Source organism: Pinus tabuliformis, chromosome 7, assembly GCF_031772625.1.
Source record: "Pinus tabuliformis cultivar Carrire ecotype Pingquan chromosome 7, CPIR1, whole genome shotgun sequence".
Taxonomy (NCBI): Eukaryota; Viridiplantae; Streptophyta; class Pinopsida; order Pinales; family Pinaceae; genus Pinus; species Pinus tabuliformis.
In genome coordinates, this window is record NC_142293.1 from 1,371,554,679 (window position 1) to 1,371,564,906 (window position 10,228).

The window sequence follows — 10,228 nt, forward strand, 5'->3', positions numbered from 1 at the left end:
TTTAATTGAAATTTAAAACTTGAATTATATAATCTATATAATCAAAATATTTTAAAAATTTTCAAACCATTAAATCTATTTATAGTAAACTACAATAATTTTTTTTACATTGTATCAATATAATTAAAAGAAAATTACACGGCATTAAAAAAAATTGTATTATAAAAAAAAAACAAAACTAAATCTGAAAATGTGATTTAATACTTCGGTGGGGAATTTTACTTTTTACTGGTTTTGTGACGAGACTAATCTAGCTCAGAACCTACTCCAATTATGATTTCTTCAGAATTTTAATTTTTACTGGTTTTGTGACGAGATTAATATAGCTCAGAACCTACTCCAACCACGATTTCTTCCATTGAAAAAAAAAAACAAAATCTTCAAATAACTGTAAAGAAAAGATAGGAAAAAATTGTGATATGGGCTTGCTCACCTTGACACGCTTGACCTCTGCAACGACGCCCAACACAGCCGCAAGCAGCCCCAGGAATCCCACCACTAAGCTTATCACGAAGCGCAAAATCTCCATCGCGGATTCTAATCTCTCAATGATCGAAAAAACAATGATACACAGCACAGAAACTCGATGTTTGGTCTCTTAAACTCTGGTTCTTGCTAAACACAAAAGTTCAGAGATTGTCTCCCCTTGATATTCTCACTTATTTCTCCACAAATTCCTAACATTCCACTTGTATTGTATCACTCTAAACCTGTTACCTCCATTTATATATATTGATCATTGGGGAGGGGAGTCGAACGTTTGACATATGCAAGCTGGCAAGTTTGGAGTCTCCGCATCATGGCATGCACATTATGAGAACAGTTATCCCATCATTCTCGTTTCTTGTGTTTTCAGTATGATTGAATCTAGTGGGAGTTGACTCTAGTGGGAGTTGACTTTAAATATATTTTTGAATCGAATTGTTTTGAGGGTGAGTTTTTTGGATTTTAGGTTGTCTGAATTAGTAGAAAAATTTGAGGTGCAATTTTGATTAGTGTTATTTAAACTGGATTTTTTTTACTGTATATATAGATTCAGCATCCCTAAAATTTCCTGGACACTTTGATTGTACAGGGATTACTTTTCAAGTTTGTGATTTCAAAAATTTCTCCCAAATTTTAAAGAAATTAAACTGAGAAAACCAACCAAAAAAAATTCCAAAAAAATTCACCAAAAACAACTCATATTTTGATTGTGAATTAAGTAAAATTCCAGACTATTCTATATCTTTTTCCCCGTACATTGAATTAATTATTTCCATTTATTTTCATTATGACTGACTCCAACTTGTCTAAATCCAATAAATAATTTATGTCATGTTATTTAGAATTAAATTTTAATATATAATTAATTTCGATATTATTTTCAATCTATGTAATTGTAATGACCCTGAAAAATTTGTAAATATTTTATTACCACTGTAGGTGAAAACATTGGACAAGGATTGTTATTTTCCGTTTTAATTAATAACACTGTTAACTCTGAAAATTTGAGCATTAATCGAGTAATATCAAATATTGTAACTTCTCATTTGGAAGTTGTTTTCTTTTCTTTATTTAAAAAGAAAGAAAAAGAAAAAAGTTGCCAGCAGAAGGGGAAAACCCTAACTACCTTCCCTAGCGGTAAGAGGTGGGGAAAAAGGAAAAGACTGGGCTGTTGAGGAACAGACGGGGGAATGATGGAAAAATTATACTAAGTGTGGTGATGACCAGATAGAATGGGCACGAACGTGCAACAGGTTTGCTGAAGGCTGTGGTCTGGCAAACAAGCTTGGGGGGAGATTCAGTCTTGCAGACGAATCTCGGGAGGAAGACAAGCAGAAAACCAGTGTTTACAAAGCTCTGAAGGAGCAAGAGGAAGAAATACTGAACGTACCGGAACACAGGTAAGTACAATTTGTGTCACCCTTCTTCTGTAAGTTATTGAGTTGCTGAAGAGCTCCATGCAAAGTGGTCTGGTTTATTCTATATGGTCTGGTTTGATTCTGTTAAGTGGGTTCTGTTTTATGTAAATCTGGTTACATTCTGTGAGAGGCTTCCCATTTGGGAAACCCTGGTGATATTAGTGCAGGCAGAATGACTAAGAGTGTGGGGGTGAACGAATGGCACTCAGCCGAAAAACGCAGAGATCCCTTTAGTTACAAGAAGGCTATATGCACTTGTTAAGACACCTGTGGCCATATGGACCAGGTGGAAAGACTTAGGAGAGATCTGGGGAACTCATGCTGTGGTGAACCGGGGAGGACCTAGCCATAAATTCATATCCATAGTTAAGCCGAAGACCGTTAGGGGGAAACTGGTAGTGTTTCTAGATAAATTTTAGAGCAAGTTGCAAAACTGTAAGTTTTAAATATAGTTATTTTCAACAATCATAATAATACTTTTCTTCCAGCAAAAGATTAGCGTATTCTGTTCGAACAATTGAAAGTAAACAAAAGAGACTGGAACATTTCTTTCACAACCAGGAAAGTGAAATTGTAGTAACGAGATGTGGTTAACTGGAAGATTTGACTAATACTGAATTTATTGGCTGACCCACAGTAGTCATACGTTTACGGTGAGGTACCCTGTATGACAACATGAAAGCAAAGCAGATACGACCAGCGCCTCAATAGGGCCCTTGAGCACCCTAATGGGTCAACTATGGGTTAGGGTCTTAAAAATAGTATGTGTCATATAGCGAATGGGCTTTCTCAATCAAACAGAGTACAAACAAGACTTCTGAGAACTCATAAACTTCATTATCAAGCATAGCTGTGTCCTGATAGTCGCATGTACATATAACAGAATAGTAAAACACTGATAATAATGAAATAAAGCACAATTCTACGCTGAAACTATCCAATATTTCTCAAAAAAAACCTGAACGCATATAGAATAACGAGTATAAGAGTCTGCCATTCATTCTGGGGTAGAACCAAATGTAGCGCAAAGCAAATTAGATGAGTACAGATACAAGTGTATACTTTACTGAGAAAATTTAACACACATAGACCGGCCAGGGCAAGGGGTAGCTGGCCATAGCATGATCTCAGAGAACCAAGAGACTTGTAACAGAGTTTTAAAAAAAAATCTTATATCCTTTAACATAGCAAGCCAGAGGAAAGAGCAGCAGAGCTAGCCCAACTTAAGAGTCGTTAAATCCTCAATACACAAGTACAGGGAACCGATGAATGTATATAAAACATAACCATAAGCCGAAGCTAAATCGACACTGCTACTATTACAAAAACCTCGATCTGGGCAGAGGAGTCGCCGAATCTTGGAAACAAAACCGACTACAACAAAATACAATAAAAGAATACATGCAGACAGAAGCCCTTACTGGGCAGCAAACTGGGGAGCACCTCCATAATAGAAAGAGAACTCGGATGAAACCCCTTCCAGAAGGGAGCAAACAATTAACCTGGCAAGAGGGAAAATGTGTATGAAGCCACTGAAATCGGCAAACCCATTAACTATCACAACCCTGGTATCAAGAAAGGGTTCGAAATATGGACTTACCTGGATAAATCAAGCGCCATGCCTGGAGCAGAAGCTGTTCCACCCTCATAACCTTCGGCGCTTGATATTCAAGGTACTGCTCAGCCTGTCACAAGGAAAACGGAATTAGAGTTCGTCATTAAAAAAAAAAAAGGCAGAACCATGTGTAGCTGGTAAACCAAATAGAAAAATACCTGACCTGCTAGGAAAAGGCTCCTGAGATCCATGAGATGGAAGGCGCTAGGCTCGCCCCTGTAAGATGGAACAGGAAGAACCTCTGGCCTACAAACCCATGAACAGAAGGAACCCTCTGGAAGCCAGTTCCAAATTGCATCGAATGAGAGCCAAAACCCGTAAGCGCCAGATTGAAAAGTCACCCGGAGTAATTCTAGTCGTTCGATGGAAGGGAGAGGGTTCCCTCCATCGATTCAATCAGGAATCCCGAGAACGAGGTACCATTGCTGCAAACATTAATTCCGCGACACCACCGAGAGTTACCAACTAAGATTTTATGTTGTTGAATTCGAGGTGGGGCTTAGCTGTCATGCTCTCGGGCAAGTTACCAATAAATGCAGAATGGGGAAGTTCTGTCACCGTACCCATCAACACCCAGATCAATACAGTGTAAACAGACCCGTATGTGGATGAGTTGGAGTGATTTGTATAGCTAATAGAGAATGGGTCGAAAACAATAAATAGTTACCTTGGGAAATTCGTAAGATAAACTTAATTTTTTTTACTATTTTCACCTTGGTTATGGGGAGGTATGACATATGGTATCAAAGCCCAGTTACAAAACTGAGGCCTCTGGGAAATTGGAAGTGGCATACAGAAATAACATATATAATAAGATTACATTTTACTCGTGCAATTACTAGTTAGTATGCTAATTCTCTTCCTTCTGTTGTCATTTATCTTATGTTCAAGGAAAGGACTAGGAACCAGAAGATTGGCAGCATGAGGAGAACGGACAGTACATCCAGCAGATATGCGATGGGACAGGGAGTACCTGGCCCTGAAAATAACCCTGAGCTATGGGTACAGCTCGGGGAGGAAGCCCGAAATACAAACCAGGCAATTCTGGAGACTGTGCAGGAGCTAAAAAATGAAATGGCTCGGTTACGCGAAGACAATGCACGACTAACAATGGAGCAAGAAAGAATTTTAAAAAGTCTATCTGATAGGCAGAACCAGCCACCAGTTAATCCTAGTACGGAACAACAGAGGGTGTTGGAAGAACAGAACCATCATATACCACCTGAAAGATCGGAAGAAAGAGAGGAACATTCTGACAATGCATCTGAACAGCAGACCTCAAAAAGGCAAAGGGTGGAGTTGCAAGGAGAATTTCGTAAGATTAAACCACCGCACTTTGACGGGGAACAGGAAGAAGCAGCTGAAGCATGGTTAATTAATATGAACAAATATTTTCAGCTGTACGAGTATGATCATAACCTTAAAGCATGGCTGGCTATTTCTCAGCTACAGGGAAAAGCTACCCCGTGGTGGGAGGAAGTAAAGATTGTAAAAGGAGTGACCGAGCAGACCATTACTTGGGAAAATTTCCAAAGGTACTTCAAGGAGAGATATCTGACCGAGCGCTTCTACGATGAAAAGGCAAGAGAATTCCATGACTTGCGGTTGGGACAGTAGACCATGGATGAATTTATCACCCATTTTACTTCCTTGCTTCGTTATGTGCCATATATTAGGGAGGAAAAGGCTAAGGTGCAAAGATTTGTTAGCAGTTTGCCATTGTATATGCGGGAGAGGATTGAGTTCGACAATCCAAAGTCAATGGATGAGGCAATTCGTAAAGCCAGAATCTGTTATCAACAGAGCAAACAAAAAGGGGAAACTTCTGGCAGAAAGTGGAATGAAAAAAGAGGCTATAAGTCAGTCGGAAGCAACAAAGGAAATCGCAGTGGCGGAGGCAAGGGGAACGGCAAAGGACAAAACAACAGAACTGCACCAAGAACTTCATCCAAATTCAAGACAGCTAGTGAATCCAGGGTCAGCGAGCAGCCTGCAAGATTGGACAGCGAAGGGGCAGCAAGGCCCCCAGTACAGTGCTGGGGCTGTGGAGGGCCTCACTACGTCAAAAACTGTCCACAGCGTAAGGGAACTGAACAGTTATCCCAAATCCATGAAGCATCGACAGTCGGCGAGGTAGGACGTAGCGTGCCAAGGATTAATGCAGCTCTGGACAATCGTCAGGCGGAATATCAGCCAACCATGGTCGAATTTGAAGGTAAAATCTCAGACCTTACCATAGTTGTTTTAATTGACCCTGGGGCCACACTAAGTTATATTAGTCCAAGGATAGTGGAACATTGTAAATTGCAACCTATTAAATTCAAAAATCCATGGCTAGTACAGCTGGCTACAGGGGCCAAGAGGCGAGTAATGGAAAAAATCAGTGACTGCTCCTTCACAATAGCAGGACAGCCAGTGATGGCTGATCTAAATGTGCTTCCTCTTGGTTCATATGACATTCTGATCAGTATGGACTGGTTAGAAAAGCACTGGTCGTTAGTTGACTGCAAGACAAAGATTATTTACTATCGGGATAAGCATGGAGCTAGGAAGGAAATGCAAGGAATTAAGCGGCCAGTGCAGGTTCGACCAATAACTGCAACCCAGCTAGCAAAATGCATCAGAAAAGGGTGTCAGATTTATGCTATCCAAGTGGGTTATGCTGATTCTAAGGATAAAATAGCCACGTTAGATAGCATCCCTGTAATACAGGAATTTGCAGATGTGTTTCCAGATGAGATTCCCGGACTGCCGCCAAAAAGGGATATAGACTTTACCATTGAATTGGTACCAGGCGCAGCCCCGGTGTCACGAGCACCCTATAGAATGAGTGTGCCTGAATTGACAGAATTAAAAATGCAGCTGCAAGAATTACTAGATAAAGACTATATACGCCCCAGCGTGTCTCCATGGGGAGCCCCAGTATTATTTGTCAAGAAAAAAGACGGAACCCTTCGCATGTGCATTGATTACCGTCAGCTGAACAAGCTGACCATCAAAAACAAGTATCCTCTACCTCGGATCGATGAACTGTTCGATCAAGTGAAAGGTGCAACAGTGTTCTCTAAGATCGATCTGCGATCAGGTTACCACCAGATCAGGATTAAGGAGGAAGATGTTGCTAAAACAACTTTCAGAACGAGGTATGGTCATTATGAATTCGTGGTGTTACCCTTTGGGTTAACTAACACCCCTACAACTTTCATGTGCTTAATGAACAACATATTTCATCAATATCTGGATCGATTTGTGCTGATATTTTTTGATGATATATTAATATATTCCCACACCATGGAGGAGCACAAGGAACACCTCAGATTGGTGCTACAGACTCTTCGAGAACACCAGCTATATGCTAAGTTTAGTAAGTGCGATTTCTTCAAGGAATAAATCCAGTATCTGGGTCATGTGATCACAAGGGAAGGGATTACGGTAGACCCAGAAAAGATAAGAGCCATAATGGAGTGGCCCATACCGAAAGATGTAGCAGATATCAGGTCTTTTATGGGATTAGCCGGTTACTACAGACGATTTGTGGAAGGCTTCTCCAAAGTGGCATATCCCATCACTTCCTTACAGAAAAAGGGAAGGGCATTCCAATGGACCCCAGAGTGTCAAAGGAGCTTTGAGCAGTTAAAACATCTTCTCACTACAACACCCATTTTGAGCATAGTTGATCCTGACAAGGACTATGTGGTGTGTACTGACGCAAGCAAGGAAGGCGTGGGAGGTGTATTGATGCAAGAAGGTAAAGTGATTGCGTATGAGTCTCGGAAGCTAAAAGAGCACGAGCAGAAGTACTCTGCTTACGACTTGGAGTTGGCTGCCGTCATACATGCCTTAAAGATGTGGCGGCATTATCTTATGGGTAGGAAATTTCTGTTGCTGACCGACCACTACAGTCTGACCAATTATTTCAGCCAGCCCACTTTAAACGCTAGGCAAGCACGGTGGGTGGACTTCTTAAGCGGCTTTGACTTTGACATCAAACATTTGCAGGGGAAGGAAAACCGGGTGGCAGATGCCTTAAGTCGGAAGGTACAAAGTCTGTACGAAATCTCCATCAGTGTATGGAAAAGTCCTTTTAATGATAAGGAAGGCAGCAGGACAAGATGCTGAATATCAGCAAATAAAACAGCAAATACAGCAGTCTACCAGCGAGAAAAATCAGCAAGGATATGAGTTGGATGATGCTGGGATGTTGTAATACAAGAAAAGGCTATATGTACCTGATCAAAACAGCATTAAAAATCTGATATTGGATGAATTCCACATCAGTCATTATGCTGGACACCCGGGTTATCAGAAAATGATCACTGCGATTCGGAAGGATTACTTTTGGCCAGGAATGAAGAGGAATGTGGCTGAGTACTTGGCGCGGTGTCTAGAGTGTCAACAAATTAAGGCAGAACATCAGCACCTAGTGGGACTACTGCAACCGTTACCCATTCCGGAGTGGAAATGGGAAACCATTTCTATGGATTTTATCATGGGACTACCTAAAACAAGGAGGAATAATGATTCCATTATGGTGGTGGTAGACAAGTTGAGTAAAGCTGCACATTTTATACCTGTGCAATCCACTTACAGGGCTGCACAGATTGCTCATATTTTTATGCGGAATGTGTTCAAATTACATGGACTTCCGAAGACAATAATTTCAGATCGTGACGTGAAATTTACGTCAGCTTTTTGGAGAACGTTATTTGCTGAGTTGGGGACTCAGCTGAACTTCAGTACAGCATATCATCCTCAGACCGACGGACAGACAAAACGAGTGAACCAAGTGGTAGAGGACATGTTAAGGGCCTATGTAATGCAGCAACCGATGCAGTGGGAAGAGTACTTGCACCTGGTTGAATTTGCGTACAACAATGGGTATCATACCTCGACGCAAATGAGTCCCTTTGAAGTCCTATACGGCCGGAAATGCCGTACACCCTCAAGCTGGGGTGGACCCGAAGACAAACTGAGATTAGGGCCGGAAATGCTTAAAGAAATGGAAGATATGGTGAAAAGGGTACGCGCTAATTTGAAAGCTGCTCAGGACAGACAGAAGAGTTTTGCTGACCGAAAGAGGAGGTTCAAGGAATACCAAGTTGGTGACCACGTTTATATCAGAATTCAAGCCAAAAAGAGTACACTGCAATGGAGTGGGTGTGCCAAGTTGGCACCCCGATATTGTGGACCATTCCAAGTCTTGGCAAGAGTCGGGCCGGTGGCTTACCAGCTCGCCCTGCCAAGTCACATCCGGGTTCACAATGTCTTCCATGTTTTAGTGTTGAAAAAATATGTTTATGACCCTAGACATGTGATCAGATGGCAGGACATTCAGGTGGGAAATTGTTGTTACAATAGACCTGTCAAAAGGTTCATTTTCAAGGAAACTAACTTGGAACGTTGCATGTTGCAGGTCGAACCGGAAGGAGAAGTCTTGGTCGAGCCACTGAGCATCCTCGACCGGAGAGAAGTACAGCTGTGGAGACGAGCTATTACCCAAGTTAAAGTGCAGTGGTGGCACTTTGGGCCTGATGAGGCCACTTGGGAAGATGAAGAACTGATGAAAAGGACCTATCCAGGGCTGTTCATGGCTGAAAGACATCGGGACGATGTCCAATCTCAGGGGGGGAAGATGTAATGACCCCGGAAAATTTGTAAATATTTTATTACCACCGTAGGTGAAAACATTGGACAAGGATTGTTATTTTCCGTTTTAATTAATAACATTGTTAACTCTGAATTTGAGCATTAATCGAGTAATATCAAATATTGTAACTTCTCATTTGGAAGTTGTTTTCTTTTCTTTATTTAAAAAAAAGAAAAAAAGAAAATAGTTGCCAGCAGAAGGGGAAAACCCTAACTGCCTTCCCCAGTGGTAAGAGGTGGGGAAAAAGGAAAAGACCGGGCTGTTGAGGAACAGACGGGGGAATGATGGAAAAATTATGCTAAGTCTGGTGATGACCAGATAGCATGGGCACGAACGTGCAACAGGTTTGCTGAAGGCTGTGGTCTGGCAAACAAGCTTGGGGGGAGATTCGGTCTTGCAGACGAATCTCGCGGACGGGAGGAAGACAAGCAGAAAACCAGTGTTTACAAAGCTCTGAAGGAGCAAGAGGAAGAAATATTGAACGTACCGGAACACAGGTAAGTACAATTTGTGTCACCCTTCTTCTATAAGTTATTGAGTTGCTGAAGAGCTCCATTCAAAGCGGTCTGGTTTATTCTATATGGTCTGGTTTGATTCTGTTAAGTGGGTTCTGTTTTATGTAAATCTTCTGTGAGTGGCTTCCCATTTGGGAAACCCCGGTGATATTAGTGCAGGCAGAATGACTAAGAGTGTGGGGATAAACGAATGGCACTCAGCCAAAAAACACAGAGATCCCTTTAGTTACAAGAAGGCTATATGCACTTGTTAAGACACCTGTGGCCATATGGACTAGGTGGAAAGACTTAGGAGAGATCTGGGAAACTCATGCTGTGGTGAACCGGGAGGACCTAGCCATAAATTCATATCCATATTTAAGCCGAAGACCGTTAGGGGGAAACTGGTAGTGTTTCTAGATAAATTTTAGAGCAAGTTGCAAAACTGTAAGTTTTAAATATAGTTATTTTCAACAATCATAATAATACTTTTCTTCCAGCAAAAGATTAGCGTATTCTATTCGAACAATTGAAAGTAAACAAAAGAGACTGGAACATTTCTTTCACA